Genomic DNA, 16117 nt, shown 5'->3' on the forward strand with positions numbered 1-16117 from the left:
TGGTGCTGTTTCTCAAGTAGTTGCTGTTCAGTTGACTTGGATGGAAATTACAGAAGGGAGCTGACAGTCCATGCCTGCTTTATGACAAGAGTTCACTCCTGCTTTTGGGTCAGTGGGAAGGGCTCTGTGCCCTGTGGTGCAGAGGTATCCACTTATGCTGACCTCTAGGGCTTCTTAAACAAACAAACAAACAAACAAACTTTATTCCTATCATCTCTGCAGAAAACAAACGTGGATAGCTGGGAAAAGCTGACTTTAGCCATGATTTTGTTAAAAATTTGATTATTAAGAGGAAATAGGAACATGAATTAGTATCTTGGGAAAATTGGTTGTTTTATACTGAATTGTAGGAAGTTGTGTGTGCTCGACTGTATGTTTTTCCAGCTTTTTTAAGTTGCCATCAAAGCCTAGGCAAGCTCTCCATACTTGAACTTTCCCAGTTATGATGATGACATAGATACCTTTATTATTGACAGAAAGTCTTCTGTGCCTTCATTATTCTCCAATTTAATACCTATTAAAAGCAAATCATTCACATCTGAGGTAGTAGTCATAGACAATTGGTGTAAAATAGAAAAGTTTGGACAGTATGAAACTGTAATTAAAAACAGTAATGTGAAAAACAAGGAGACAGCAAAAAATATTTCAGACAAGAACATGGCTTTTATTTGAAAGGTTCTTTCTAAATGAAAGTTGGGCAGTGAAACAGTGAAATTGATTGATTTGAGTGGAATTAAATTTAATAATCTGAAATTCTTTGCCATTGGTTGGTATATATAGTCACTAACAGCATTACACTTGCAATCAAAATATGGTTCAGGATTTAAATCTACATTTAAAGTGTAAACAAAGATGTATAACACATGGAGTTTCTTAGCAAGAGAGAAGGAGTTTGAAGAGAATGCTGAAATGTTATGGCAGCAGTCAAGAAACACAAATTTGTTCTGAGTGAAGACACGAGACAGAATTTCTTTACAGAGAAAGTACTAGTGCCTAAAAGGACACATGGAATTTCTGAGGACAGCAGAAGAAACAAGAAGCATATTTAAAAATAGATTGTGTTAAAAGTAAAAATAACCGTGGGATATTTATCTAAAATGAGAGGATTTTGTTTTTTTCTCCACAAACTTCCTGTCCTGTTCTTAACAGTCTGAATCTAATGCTCACCAGTGGGGCTGGATAGACTGTCAGCTGTTCTTCTAAGGAAAAAGATTAAGGTAATCTTTCACTGGATGTCACATTTTTAATATAACTGAAAATGTGCAGAGAACAACTGCTTTTTAGGAAAAAAAATCAAAATACTAAAATCAAAATTATTAATATGGTAAAGCTTGATTCTCTACATAAGTAAGTTATTTATGCCATCATAATAGTGCCATCATGCTGGGATCTTGCATCACTGATGATAGCTATAATTAGACCACTAATCTCTTTTAATTCACTACAAGAAGAACTTAATCTTTGAATATACATAAAGCTAATTTACATTTTATAAATTGAAAGAAATAGTACTTTATTATCCACTGAGGTATATTTCCCCAAGCAGTTTTTCGAGTGCATATATGTATGTATTTATGCAGTGCATGTAGCCTCAAACCCTGTATATATTTATACATACATTAAACTGTGTTACTGGAAGTAATGAAGTCAAATTACTATACCTGTATGTGTATTAACCCCAGTGCAGACAAATTCTGCTTTCTTCACGGGAACAGCAATAGTGTTGGATTCCAAAAGTACACTAAGGTGACTCTAATAATGTTGCTTCCAAATAGTTTCAAATGCTACACTTGGAATGGGGTAAAAATGTGACAGTTAAAAATGTATTTTTAAAACTCTTGTTATTGTCTTACTGGCTTCCAAAGGTGTCCAGGCATTTTTCATCTTAAGTGTCAAAAGGATAGAAAACATCTTGCAAGCAGAAAAGAATATTCAGCAGCTTGAAAATACTATTCCCTAAAGTGGTACCTTGAGAAACCTCAAAATATTAAATTAAGACGTTCATAAAAATTGCCTTTCGGTACACTTTCTTTTTTCCAACTAATAGTCCTGCCTCTACTTTTTTTATCTTCAAAATTATCATTTCATAGCATTTATAAATATGTTTCATAGCAGTTATAAGGATGCTAGGTGAATTATAAAGATGTTTAAGTGAAACATTGAAAAACACAATTGTTATTCCTCAAGTTGTACTAAAATCTGAGTTTAGTTGTTTGTACAAAAATGTTGTGTAAATTCCTCATTTCTGATCAATCTCCATTCCCTTGGAAGCTGGAACCAGTTCAAATTCCATATGAAGATGACTCCCAAAATAACACACTGCCTTTACGCTATGGCACAAGGGCTAAATTTATTGTACCTCTATGTGCGTGTTGTGTGTGTATATGATAGGTTTTATATATATAAAAAGTATAGTAAGTGTATATATGGAAATAAAGTAAAATATATGTAAATAGAGTAATAAATTGTATACCATTTCCATGCACATATTATAATGTAATTTATATAATTATATGTTATATATATAAATATATATATATAATGTATAAGCAGTATATCAGCCTACCAAAGTCAATGCATGGGAATAGCTGATTTGAGGAATATTTTCTTCATTGTTAAAAGACTGACTGATAGTTTGTGCCTCCAGACTCGGGACTTGAAGACACATTTCTTGCTCCTTTTACATTAACTGTCCCCAAACTGGCCTAAAATAAGAATGTGGGCCCTGATTTTCGCAGGCAGTTGCATAGATGCAATCAGCACTGGGTTTGGGGCACAAGGTGGTTGTATTCAATGAACTCTGTGTGAAACAGTTGGGGATTTTGTGTGTCAGTCTAGCCCAGGCTGCAGGTTCTGTCCTCTGCTAAACTGGAATTCCCTTTCATCGCAGTATGAACTCTGTTCTACCGGGGAGTGCTATGATTTATGCTGAATTCCTGTTCTGTTTCTTCCATCTTTGAACAAGTTTGAGCATTATTTGACCAAACAAAGAGATGAATGACTGTTTTGATGTTAGATTGAAAAAAGTCTTAAGTGTTCTGGCACGGAGAATTTCCAGCTTCAACAATGCTCCAGGCAAAACGGAAGCTTAATTCCTTACAGAAAGTGCTGTATTTATGATTCTGTATGTCCCTTGTAGTGTTCTGTAAAGAAAGCTTGATCTCTCATTTAATGAGAGAGAGTGTAGAAAACTAAAGTGCAGCTCTGGTCAGAAGTGTAAAAAACAAATTACAAGATTTCTCCTCTCAAACATGTACTGTTAACTTTCAACACAGGAGAGTGAAGAAAAGGAGAGTAGGGAAGGGAGAAATCACTTTTAATCTCAGGAAGTTTACCAACCTGACCAAATTTCATAGTCCTGTTAATAGCAGTTAGTTCAAATCCGTTTGTCAAGGACATTCAGAAGATAAATTTTATGTCAGTGCTATGGTCTTAAAATCCTACTGAACTAATCTAAGTGAATCTAAGTTAATGAGTCACAGACTGAGTGAAGGAGTACAGGAAGACTTGGCGTCTATCTGATTGTTTGCGGACTTGCATAAGAAACATGGCCAAGAGGAAAGTACTCTTAGGACTGTTTTGCAGCCCTACGCAGTGATCCAGAGCTCTTGCTGTCCTCAAACCAGGCTGTCCCAGGGGACAGCGCTGGAAGCACAGCAGTGATGAGAAGGGCAGATGGGAGGGAAATGCAGAAACTAGTGGCAGAGAAAGCAAACGATGAGGGGACGAAAGAAGGTCACCGTCGTGGCTGCTGCTTGGAACTTGAAATGGTCCTCTGTCTAAAACAAATCCGAAAGATAGGCGAAGGCGGGAGTACCAGTTCTGATACTGGGCGAGAACGGCGTAGCTCCGCGGACAGCGGTGTAGCCAAACCAGCAGTGCCGGGTCAGAGGTGGCCCTGTCCTTGAGCCCGTGCCCGGGGCAGCTGCGCGCCCAGCGCAGCCCAGCGCAGCCCGAGCGGGCGCTCCCGGTGCCGGCGGAGCGCACCGCGCTGTGCGGAGCGCCTTCGGCGCCTGCACCGCTGCCGGGCGCGGAAAAGTCCCCGACGCTTCCCGGGATCTGTCAACTTGCTCACGTTTCGCTTCGGGGAAACAACATCTGCTTATTCACGGTGCCCCGCAGTGGAAACGGGACACGGACGCCGTGTTAGACCCGCCGCGCCCTGCCACGTTCCGCAGTGCTCCTGTCACGGTTTCCTACACCAGTATACCTGGCTCACGCTGCGGCCGGGCAGCCGCTGCCCACGCGGTGGCCGGAGCCCCCGGGCTGAGCTCGGGCCGAGGCCGGGGGTGGTCGGAACCCCCCGAGCGGAGCCCGAGCCGGGGGCGGTCGGGGCTCCCGGGGTGACCCCGGGCCGGGGGGGCGGGGCCGCGCGGCTCCAGCTGTCCCCGACGGCCGCCGAGGAGCGCGCTCCGGCCGCGGGCGCGCGCACCACCCCACACCGCCCCCGACTAGGAAGCGGCGTTGATTGGCAGCCACGGAGAGCCAATAGGCGGTGGGGGGCGGGAGCTTGCCCGCGCTCTCAGCCAATGGACAGGCGGCTGGGCGGGCGCCAGGGGGCGGGCGGGGGCGGTGGCCGCAGTGGCGGCGCTGAGCGGAGCGCAGGGGTCGGGTCGGTTCCGCCGCGCTCTCGCCGTCTCGTCACCCCCCACCCCCGCCGGGCACGGGCGACAGGCAGGTCCCGGCGCCGCAGGTGAGGGCTGCGTCGCGCTCCGGGGCCCTGCCTTCGGGAGAGGCTCGAGCTGGAGGCGGGGTTGGGATCCCCGTCGGAGCCGTTGGGCAATGGCGGGCGGTGGGTCCGCGCGGGGGGAGCCGCTGGTGCCGCTGCCGCACCGGGCCGGTGCCGCTGCCCGTGCTGGGGCCGGGCCGGGCCGGGGGAACACCCCCAGGGACCCCGCTGGATGCGGGCCGCCCACCCCGCCGGCGCTCCGGGGCTGCCGCTGCGGCGGGCGCGGGGAAGGTGAAGCTCTCCTTGCACGGCGCCAGGGGAAGGGCAGGGCTGGGGCTTGCGAGGGATGACGACACTGGCTCGGTTCCTGTAGGAGGGGAGAGCTCCCTGCTCGGGGAAGTTTAGTGACCCACTCGGTCGGTGGTGGTGACCGCTTTGGTTTGGAGAGGGGACGAAAAGAAGGCAAGGATGGACTCCTAAACTTGAGCAGCCGGGTTTTTCCTCCCGGCTTTGAAATCCCGGCGCCCCGGATGATGGCAGGTAACGATGCTGGTTTGGTGGGAGGAGGTGTTTCTACGGGGGCGAGTGAGGGTTTAAACTGCTCAGGGCCTCCTGAGTACCGGTTATGACCCAGCTCAGTCAAGCTTCTTGGTCTTGCCGTTGCTGCCTTCTGTCTTGACTTTCCCTTTTTTGGCCTGTGGAAAGAATCTCCTCATCTCCTAGACCGAAACTTCTGTGTGAGAGACAGACATCTCTTTATGTGCATTGAGGCTACCTGGTTAGGGAAGAGCAGGATGTGTACAGTGTCTGCCTGGCTTGCTGTATGTCTTTCTCAGCTGTCTCTGCTTGGAGTGACTCAGAAGCTGATAGATTCAGTCTTCTGAGCCGTCATCCTTTTGCCTGAGCAGTAAAGGAAGCCAGAAAGACACAAGTGGCATACGTTGTCCTTTGTAAACTGAACAGTTTGAAAACTAAATGCAGTCTCTCAGTTTTAAACGCTTGGATTACTTGATTAAAATCGTAGATTAGCTAGGATAATTTAAAACTAGTACACCACTGCTCACGTTTCCTGTACCTGTTTGTGTAAGTCTGATCATTTGACCCAGATTTGGGTAAGAAATGAGCCTTGGATATGCTATGCACTTTCGTTTCTGTTGTGCTCTATGACCTCCTGCTCAAAAGGCTGCCATGAGACTGTTTTCTCTTGCTATTGGGGAGTGGGTGAGGGATAACCTTCTGCTAATTTGGATTTAATGCCAGCATCTGATCAGCTCTTCTTTAAAGCCAAAAACCTTTCCCCTGCTTTTAAAAGTTAAAACAGTAGTAGTGCATTATTACAATAGCCATAGTGAAGGCTACGTTATGTAAGCAGCTGAGTTTTCATTCTGATTTTAGTGCAACAAAAGGATCATTCTCATCTGCGATGAGACAAGCACCACTTTGTTGCTTTCTTGGGCAGGGTGGGCACACATGACATTATGACTCTTATTTCTGCTTAAAGGTGAGCAGTAACTACAAGAGTTTGCCAGCTGTGTTTCAGATGGTCAAAACTTGTTAATTGCATTCTTTACTATTAAAGTTATTATTACCAAGGGCTGATGTGCTGGCTGTTTTATACCTGTACCTGCCTGAAATTATATTTTTTCAAACTTGCAATTTGCCTTCAAAGATAGTAGTTATATTCTGCCAATTATGACTGAATCAGCTGAAGCAGGAGCACATATTAGCATAAGGAACATGTCTGTTTAGCACAGTGCAACATCATTTTAGAGATCCCTGATCTCTGAGACACCACAGCTTCAGTGTGGTGAGCAGGAGAGGTGTGGAGGTGCCACCTTGCCGTAGCTGTTCTATGCTCAAGTGCTCCAAACTCCCTTTGGGAAGGAGTTTACAAATCTGGATCAAATTTTTCTTTTTTATGCCTTTGAAATACCATCATAATAAAATGGCTTTTTGACTGTGGTCTAGATCGTTGTGATCTATGAATGCTTTTAAACAGTGCCTTCAGAAGATGCCTAGATGATATATTTATCTAGTGGGTAGATGTCTGCTTTCTTTCCTTTTGATGAGCCACTTGAATGTTGGTCTGAAAATCAGTGAATCTGTTATTTTTACCAGGTGACATGTTTGGATGATTTAGTGTCAGGCATGAGAAGTTTTGTTCCCCTGCTCTGTCTGTGGAGCATATGGGCACCTTTTCCAGCTCTACAGCTGAGTGAGCTACGTGCTTAAAGATGTCCATATGTCAGCTCTGTGCTTCCCTGTGTGTGGTTAAAATGAGCTTGAAGGTGACTGTGAGTTGAATGCCTATAAATGCAGGCCAAGAAGATGCTGTGCTTATTGCAGGAATTGGATGAAACGCTTAGCAGTGCTGCCAGTCAAAAGTTGCCTGTGCTTGTACAAATCTGTGTCGTAATACAAAGTAGCTAAAAGGTAGCTTTCTGTTTCTGAGTTGGTGCCTGGTTTTCTTAGCGTAGCAGCTCCTCGAAAAAGTGCATCTTGTCATACAATAAACCAGGAGAACAGTAGATGCAGATTGAAGATGGGTTTTGTTTAGGTGGGGTTTTTTGTTGGTGGTGGTTTTTCTTGTTGTTTTTGTTGTTGTTTTGGTTTTTAATATGTATTTTTAAACATCCATATAAAGTAATATATGAGTGCCTTTTTTGGTTCTTGGAATCTCTGCTTTTTAAAAAAAATACTAGGATTTAATGACTTTCTTGTTGCCTGGGACCTGGAATGAAGTATCTAATGCTTGAATTTAAGACTAGTCTGTGAGATGAACAACTTCTTTGTAACATGGGATTTAATTCAAGCTCCCCCAGAAATAATCCCCAGAACTTCAAGAGGTGACACTGTTCTTTTCAACTAAACTCAGTTACTGATTTTTGACTCAATGTAATGATGGCTTATTCCCAGGAGATGAAAAGAAAGAAGTAGGGAATAAAACAGTGATGTAACTGTGCTGAGATAAACCAAGCTAAGTGTTCTGTGGTTGAATAGAATGCTGTATTTAGTATGAATGTTACCTGGCTGGTTGGCTCACTGGGGTGGAGAAGAATAACCTGGAGTTGACAGTAAAATAGTTGCTGTATTCTGGGGTTGGTTTGCAGTCTCCATAGTCCAATTTGTCACGAGACTTGAATGTTATTCCTTTATGTGTTATCCTTTAAGATGCTTTTCTTAGGGGAGGGGAATAATCCAAATTTCTCTAATAATGTTGGTCTAGAATCTGCCTTGATGAGTGCTCCTTGGAGTGTGAGGGATTCTGCTTGAGCCGCTGGTGCACTTGCTTAGAGTCCTGTGGATCTTGGTGGACAGGATGTGTCAATATTTGAGGAAGTTCCCAGCCCTAATTAGTAAATAGGGGTAGAACTAACATGGCTATTGTAACACTGCATAGTAATCAGCTCCAAGGCAAAAAGAAAATGTCTCTTGGGCTTTAAGTAAGGTGGTTTGCTTCAAATTCTTAGAATATGCAAATATTTTAAAACTGTTCTGGCTTACACAAGGTATTGTAAATATTTTGGTAGTATTGGAAACCTGTGTATTGAACTGTTTGGCTTTGGGCTAGTGCATATTGTTAACTCTTTTTGCTTGTGTAGGACTCTTCTTTAAGAACTAATTCCAAGGCATCTGTAGACCAAAATTTTTAAACAACCTTCTGTGCCTTTTATCACGTACCCTAGAGCAGTGAACGACAAGCCAGACTACAGTATAACAGCAGAAATGGTGAGAATGAGAACTCTGTACGGTATTATGAAGTATTTCTTTGAAAGAGTTTTACCGAAACCAAAAAGGCTGGATTTTATGTAATCTTTTGACATAAACTTGTAACATAAATGGGCACCACTCAGACTTTAAGTGACACTGTGAACTCAGAGGAGTTCACAAGTATGTTCTAAGTATCTTCTTCTGCCTGTTGTGATTAATATCCTGATGTACTTGCAAGCTCTTAGCTTTTGATATAAAGTAATAAGTTGTTTGTGACTACTGAAACTGGCTGACCTTGGTGTTACTCTACTGTTCATTATGAAGTCTCTTGTTACAGAAGTGGGATATTCTTTCTGCCTTATTTTGTTGTGTCTTTGTGCATGAGTAGCACAAATAGGGCTCAAATCTGACTTTCATGTATGATGGTGCATTAATCTCTCCCACATACCAGGTGAATGTACTGCTACCTAGTGATTGTAGCAACAAAATGTTGTTGACTGGGCTCTGAAAAGACTAGCAGAGTTTTTTGTACCTGGCATCTCACAGCCAGGGTTTTGGGTTACAAAACCAACTTGCACAGAACTTCTTACGTGGCATAGTAATAGTAGCTGAATATTGAAATAAGATTTTTTTTGTTGTTGTTCTCAATAGCAGATGCACAGCCACACTTGATTAATTTAAAAATAATATGACAAAGAATATAATGAGCTGAGTTTTTTTCTAATTTCTGACTTAATAGGTTAAATAAAAAGTGCAGGGTGAATATGCTTAATGTGCCCTTTTTTAAAGGGGTAATGTGAAGTACAGATTTCAATAAATAATCTGCCATGAGTCACAGCACAGGACAAACGGGACGTGGTTTTGGTTTGCCCTACGTCTCTCATCCTCTCCCTTAATTGAGACTTTCTTAGCAATTTGACAGATACCTACCTCCCTGCTGAGTGGAACAATGCTGCTTTCTTTTTGGGAGAACTGATAAATGGGTAATAAACAGGTATAGATCTGTTAAATGAACTCTATGTATTTAATGGAACCACGTGCATACATCATCAACTTGTAGGCATGCTTACTTCCACAGTCTTTGAATAATATTCTTAAAAACATTTCTTCCAAAGTCTTCAGGTTCTCTCTGTCCCTTAGTAGTTAGAGATAAAAGCTTCAAAACTCTAATTTTTTCATTTACCTGTAATAATCTAACCACTCAAAGTCATCTGATATCTCGTCAACATAGAATTGTGCTTAACTTGTAGGAGCTGCTGAACAGCTTGCTTTAAGCTCTAGAGGGAATTCATCTGAAGGACATTGTTCTTAAATTCTTGCTGGGTTGAATGAGGTTATGGTTCCATTCCAAAATGTGAACATGCTGTTTTACACAGGAGAAACTGGGTAACCATTTCATTTACACAACTTTTCTTTAGTTTTTGTGTGTTAGAGAGCTTCATATAAAGAATGCTGTCGGTGTAGTGTCATTCAGATACAGAGAGAAATAAATTGAGTGGCTAGCTCTTCCTCTTTTGGGCAATTAAATTCTTGGAAACTATTACACCCACACCTGGGAGTATTGCCATCTCACTGTCTGTTATTTTATGGCTCTGAGAGTTGACGTTTTTGTCATTTTTGAAAGCTTGTGCAACTGAAAGTGGTAACAGCCAGCACATATGGATAAAGTATGATTATAACCAATAATGTTTGATTCATAGTGCTACTTCCCAAAGCACACTTCCATGCTGTCTTAAGCAGAGTCCTAAATGGAAAGTTAAGTGAAAAAAAGTTGTATTTTGTTACTGTGTCATTGATGGCCTATGGTGAGATGGCCGTGGTTGGATGCCAGGTGCCCACCAAGCAACTCTGTCACTCTCCTCATCTGGACAGGGCAGAGAAACTGTAACAAAAGACTCACAAGTTCAGATAAGGACAGGGAGAGATCACACCCCAGTTATGATCATGGGCAAAACATACTCAATTCAGGGAAATTAATTTAACTTACTGCCAATCAAATCAGAGTAGGGTAGTGAGAAATAAACCCAAATCTTAAAACTCTTTTGACCAATCCTTCCTTTTTTCACAGGCTCAACTTCACTCCTGATTTTTCTGCCTGAGTGGCACTGGGTGACAGGGAATGGGGATTGCAGTCAGTTCCTCACACATTTATCTCAGCTGCTCTTTGCTCTTCACACTCTTTATCTGCTCCATCATGGGGTGCCTTCCATAGGAGATGGCTCTCCACAAACTTCTCCAACATGAGTCCTTCCCTCAGGCTGCAGTTCTTCACAAACTGCACCAGTGTGGGTCCTTTCCAGGGGGTCAGTCCTTCAGGAACAGTCTGCTCCAGTGTGGGTCCCCCACAGGATCACAAGTCCTGCCAGCAAACCTGTTTCAGCCTGAGCTCCTCTCTCCATGGGGTCACAGGTCCTGCCAGGAGCCTGCTCCAGCCTGGGGTTCCCATGGGGTCACAGTCTCCCTTGGGCTTTAATGGCTGCACTGCGGGGTCCTCCATGGGGTGCAAATTTGGCTGTATCCTCAGGAGCATGTGTTGGAGATGGCTTTAATGAATAGGCAGTTTTGGTATGTGGATCATGCATTAGCATTCTGTAGACATTTCAAGATATTATCATTTGATTAAAGAGATTTTAATTGCTGCGGCTCTTAAAATCTTTAAGTAGGTTGATTATCCAGGTGCTAATAGCATGCAGAAGAAATGCAAAAGGATGATTAATAGATTTTAATCCAGGAAAGAACCATTTGTAATCATGTGGTCTTTTCTGAAAAAGACCATCTGTAGGACTTGTGTGAATGAATCCCTGTTGGAATTTGATACAACCACAAGGAAAACTTCCTATTTAGAAAAAAAGGATGTATAGTCTACCACAACCCTATTAGGTGCCCAGTTAGCTAATTAGTCCTGCTGTCTCTAGCAGGGTAATCTCTCTGATGTATAGTCAGACAATATACACTTCTAGCTGCCTACCTAACAGCACTTTATTTATATCCTGTGATTCATTGAGCACGTTCAACTGAGCATTCTGCTCCATTTCAGAATTCCTCAAACATGATGCTTAAAATATTCATATTTATGAGATACGGAAATTAAACTTTGTCTTGGTACAGTCCAATGCAATTTGCAAATTAGGATCTTTAGGTTATGCTCATTTCAGCAAACAGTCCAGATAGGTTTGTTAGCACTGGTTTTGGTCTTATTTACTATTTCCTCAGGCTTTTGTAAAGATTGTCTGGGCAGTAGATCAGTCATGATTCCTGATCTGTTCCCAGGTCACCAGTAATAATGGTAAAGAGCTTAGCAGTAGCTTGGTGAACACATCCAGTTTTGTAATATTTCTTGACTCTGTCTTTTCAGGGCTTAAAATAAACATAACATCAGACTGAGCTTGTGCTATTCTGCATCTTGATCAGAATACCTTGTGAAAGCAAGGTCAGGGCTGTGTTGAGACTTAAGTCCTCAGCATAGTCACCATCACTCAGGATGGTGTCCTCATAAAAAGAAGGTGATGCTAAGAATTTGGTTGTATTGTATTTTTCTTTTTACTATGTAATAATAATTATCAACTTGGTATGCTCAGATGGAATCTTACTTCTTCTATTTTTGACTTGTCCTGGTTCTGGCCAGGACAGGATTAAATTTTGCAGTAAAATTTAACTGGCAGGAGGGGCATGGCCAGGACCTGGAGGTTATTCTGTACCACCTCAGGTCATTTTCCAGGGATGGGGGAAAGGCTCCCTTCAGGAGCGTGAAGGAGGGATGCCTGGGCATTGGTAGGGTTTTTCTGCGTGCTGAGCGTGCTAGAGCATCCCAAATGATATTTTAAAATTCTTGAACAAAAGCTGGTTTGGGCTCCTAAGTCCTTTTAATTTCTAGTTTGAGGGCTAATAATCATATCACTCAAATAAGATTATTTGTCAGTATTCATAGATCTTCTGCCTCTGTTCTACATTAAAGTGAGTAATAGCATTGTTGCAAAGGTTGTTACAGTAAGGATAATAAAGGAGCTTTAAATATGATTGCAGTCTACCAATACAACTATTTCTGTGTTCATTCTGCTATCTTTTGTCATTTCTAGCTTTTGTTATATTTGTTACTGTGCACATCCCCTCTTTTCCACTTCACCTAGAGGTATTTCTGTAGGTTATGTGGTTTTCTTCAAATGTGGCTTTGGGGACAGCTATTAAAAAGTCTTGTGTGATTCCCTGTTATTCTTGGATGGTATATTGCTATTAAAATAATACTGAAGTAATATTTTATCAGATCGCCAAAGCTGAGCTTCTCAGGACAGGTAGTCACTCCTAGTTCTGTCATCCATTCTCTTTTGAGGTATGGATGCATGGTGTTCCTTTGTGGTGAATGCAGTGTGCTGTTTGAGTTAGGACATTGTCACCTATGAATCCCCTACAAATTTTGCAATTGGGAAGGTGAAACATGGAACATACATGGATGGGACCAAAGGGCCCCACAATAATGTGGCATTCTCCTTCTCACAGCAGCTTGTTGCAGAAGGAGCTGTGTGTGCTGTGTTGTTTAGTGTGCATTAGTGGCCTCTGGTAGATACCACTTAGTGCTCATGTGGTGCAGAATGTCTGTGGAGGGTTAAATGTTCTTTAAAGTTGCTAATATTTCAAGTGAGTAATGAATATTATTGCAGAAGTGTCACCACTCGTTTCTTGACCAGTCCTCTCTCCCTACGTAACCACGTACAAATGCTTCCGTTGTGTGACATGTACAGTGAAGTTTCAGTGTTATAAAATGGGCTTGATTTATGTTCCCAAAGGCAATAATATAATCTCTTACTTGTATGCCTACTGCTTACACATAAGCAATGAAAAGATCTTTTTGCCTTTCTTTCAGGGTGTCAGCCTTTTTCTGAAGGGTATCTTGTGTGTGGTCTTTGTACTTGCCTACTCTTTGTGTTAGCATAACATCTTGGTGCTTGTTAAACTGGCTCCAAAGTTTGTTGCTACTTCTACTCCAGTGATAAGTTACTTCAAAACAAGTGATAGTCTGTGTTGTGACTAAAACAGGAAATCAGGGTTTTTTTTGGTGGTGCTCAGCTATTTGTTCAGCTATGTGTTCCGTGGTGGTCGTGTTTATCTGGCTGTGCTGTGTCTGGGGTTGGTTCTCTGGTTCAGCAAGAAACCTTTTATTTTTGCAGAGTCATTTTCAGCTGGATAAAGCTTAGCACCTGACTTCCCAAACAGAATCGATGGCATAGGAATGGGTCAGGAGGGATGACTGGGGATGCGGCACAAACAAGATCAGCCACTGTCAGTGGAATGAATTTATGCCATAACAAAGCGATCAGACTATGTACTAAGCGATGTAGAACAGTGAATAATTTCTATAAAGTTGACCTGTAAAGTGAATGTTGAATGTAAACAAGTCTCTGTATAAGTGCTTTTATAATCAGATGTATGCCAAAGATGGTCGGGTGTAATAAAGTAAGGAAAATGGAATGGATATAAATGCAGCATCATTGTTTGCCCTGGCAGCTGAAGCTGTGCTACCTGAGCTGCTGAAACACAACTCAGAAAGATGTGACATCTTCACTCAGACTCTACCCTTACACTGTCCACAGTTAAGGGAATTGCAGATGAACTTTTCTTGATTTTTACCAATTTTAAATGCAAGGATGAATACAAAATAAGTATTAAATGATATTAAATCAGTAAATTTTAAGGTCAACTTGCTGGTGTTTTCTTGATTTTTTTTTTTTGCTTAAATATTTTGGAGTGGAAGTACCAGAAGACAATTGAAATACTTTTTCAAGTTAAACAAGTTCCAAGTAGAAAGGAGTCAAAAATCCTTGCCTTTTTACCTTCAAAATATTCACTTGTAAATAATGTAGGTGTTGCTAAGGTTTAAAGCTGATATTTTATTCTTATGTAATGAAATACAGTATTTGTAGAAAAAAAAAGTGAATGCTAAATAATTGTTTTGAAGCTCCTAGCAGATGATTTAGATTAATCTGTTAGCACATTATTGTTAAACCAAGTTTTGAAGAAGTAGCTTTAAATTTCAATTCAATACTTAATTTCCAAAATTGATGCAATTTTGTGGAAAGAATCAAGTGTGTTTTTATAATGTTAGTATCTTCTTTCCTTTTTTTTTTTTTTTTTTCTTTCTCCCAGGGTAAAATCTAGGTGTACAAAAAACCCATGCCATTGATGTAGTTTCCTAGACTGAAATAGAAAAACTGCTTGCCTACCTTATTGAAACCTCTTTGGGTTTGGCTTTTTGGGTGTTTGTTCTTCTTGGTTTTGTGAGGGTTTTTTGTTCATTTGGTTTTTTTGTTTGGGTTTGGTTTTTTTCGGTTGATTGGTTGGTTGGTTTTGTGTTTTTTTAAGAATTATTAGAATTCGAGAAGTAGATTTAGTGGGATTCCTGTTACTTTTGTACTGCAATACTGTCCAATGTGCTTTATTGGCTATTCTCAGTAAACTACTATTCCAGCAGATTTTTTTTTTTTTGGCAGGTGCTTAGATTGGCTAGCAGAGAACATCTTAGAACAGTATTGCAGAACATTTTGTGGTTTTCTTTGTTTAATTGTTGTCTGCACTGGGAAAGGTGCCTGGGATATCATGAATGTCTTGTCTGTTCATTGAGCTAGGACCAAATTTATTATTTATGTTCATATGCACAAATTTGAGGAGATTAAAGGACAATCCGTGTAGTTTTAAAGGATCTGTAGGTGAACCTTAAAATTTATTTGAAATGAGATTTGATCTTAAAATTGGTTTGAATTTGGCTAAGAAATCCTTTGTGCAAAGTAGCATATTAAGCAACTGCTTCTGCTTTGGCTTGTTGTATCCCTGTGTCAGAGAGCAACATGTGGGTTTAGTCTGTATCAAGTTACTGTATTTTTAGTACTTGGTTTAGCATAAACTAGCATAGTTTCTGGTAGAATGTAAATCCTGTGAGTGGTATGGGTGTCATGAGTAAAATCTGTGCTGTGCAATGTTAATCATTGTCAGGTCAGTACCAAGCAGTTCCGTAACTGAAGAACACAGATAAAACAAGTATCATACAGTGATTCTGAATTTATTTGGGGTTCTGCAAGATAACCTATAGGTTCTTTGCTTTAGACTTTGATCAGTCTGATAAAATATGATGTTGTTTCTCTTTCTACAGAGATCCACTCAGCTGGGGTTTTTTACTAGTCCTGTACAGAAACTAAAATTGTGATTGGAGATCTCTCCTTTATCCCTCCTCCCCTTTCTTGCCAAAGAGGCTGGATAGGAAGCACCTTTGTGTCTACTTGTTGTTAGGTATTGCAGAAACATTTTGTGTAATTAAGGAAAAGTAGTGCTAAATTTAGCATGTAATTAATATGTTGTGAACAAAATTACTAGTTTTACAGTAATAATTTTAGCAGCTTTTATGCCACCTTATTGCATAGCAGGAAAGAGATGAACAGGTTTCGATGTTTTCAAGTACCTCTGAAGGTATTTTCATTGGGCACCCTTTATGGGTTTTATTTTTTGCACTTGCGGTATTTATTTCACGTATGGATTATTTCATACACATGGATCAAATACTACATTCTCTGAGTGAATATTGCTGTCCCAGTATAGTATCTTTTGATATGATTTGTCTGAGTTGTGAATGATGTTAGTATTTCAGGTTTGAAGTTTATAGTGTGTTTGGTTTTTTCAGTTTTCAGGGATATGTAAAGTATCTAATTTAGCTAGCATACTCACTGGAACACAATTTATTAGGTAGGAGAAATA

General features: G+C 41.1%; 1 protein-coding gene across 6 annotated transcripts in view; it reads left to right on the forward strand.

The window, feature by feature from the left end:
• Window positions 1-4563: 4563 nt before the first annotated feature.
• Window positions 4564-16117, forward strand: part of PACSIN2 (protein kinase C and casein kinase substrate in neurons 2) — a 53881-nt gene continuing 42327 nt past the window's right edge. For 4 of the 6 annotated variants that reach the window (XM_042051180.1, XM_042051184.1, XM_042051187.1 and 1 more), the window contains exon 1: window positions 4564-4693. The gene's annotated coding sequence lies outside the window, so the exon portion shown is untranslated. Of the gene's footprint in view, window positions 4694-5076; window positions 5210-16117 lie in introns of those variants that run through there. The other 2 variants (XM_042051188.1, XM_042051181.1) reach the window with 2 other exon arrangements.

This window comes from Corvus kubaryi, unplaced genomic scaffold (assembly GCF_017639235.1).
Source record: "Corvus kubaryi isolate FWS band 111438036 unplaced genomic scaffold, C.kubaryi_AGA036_p1.0 74, whole genome shotgun sequence".
In the NCBI taxonomy this organism is placed as follows: Eukaryota; Metazoa; Chordata; class Aves; order Passeriformes; family Corvidae; genus Corvus; species Corvus kubaryi.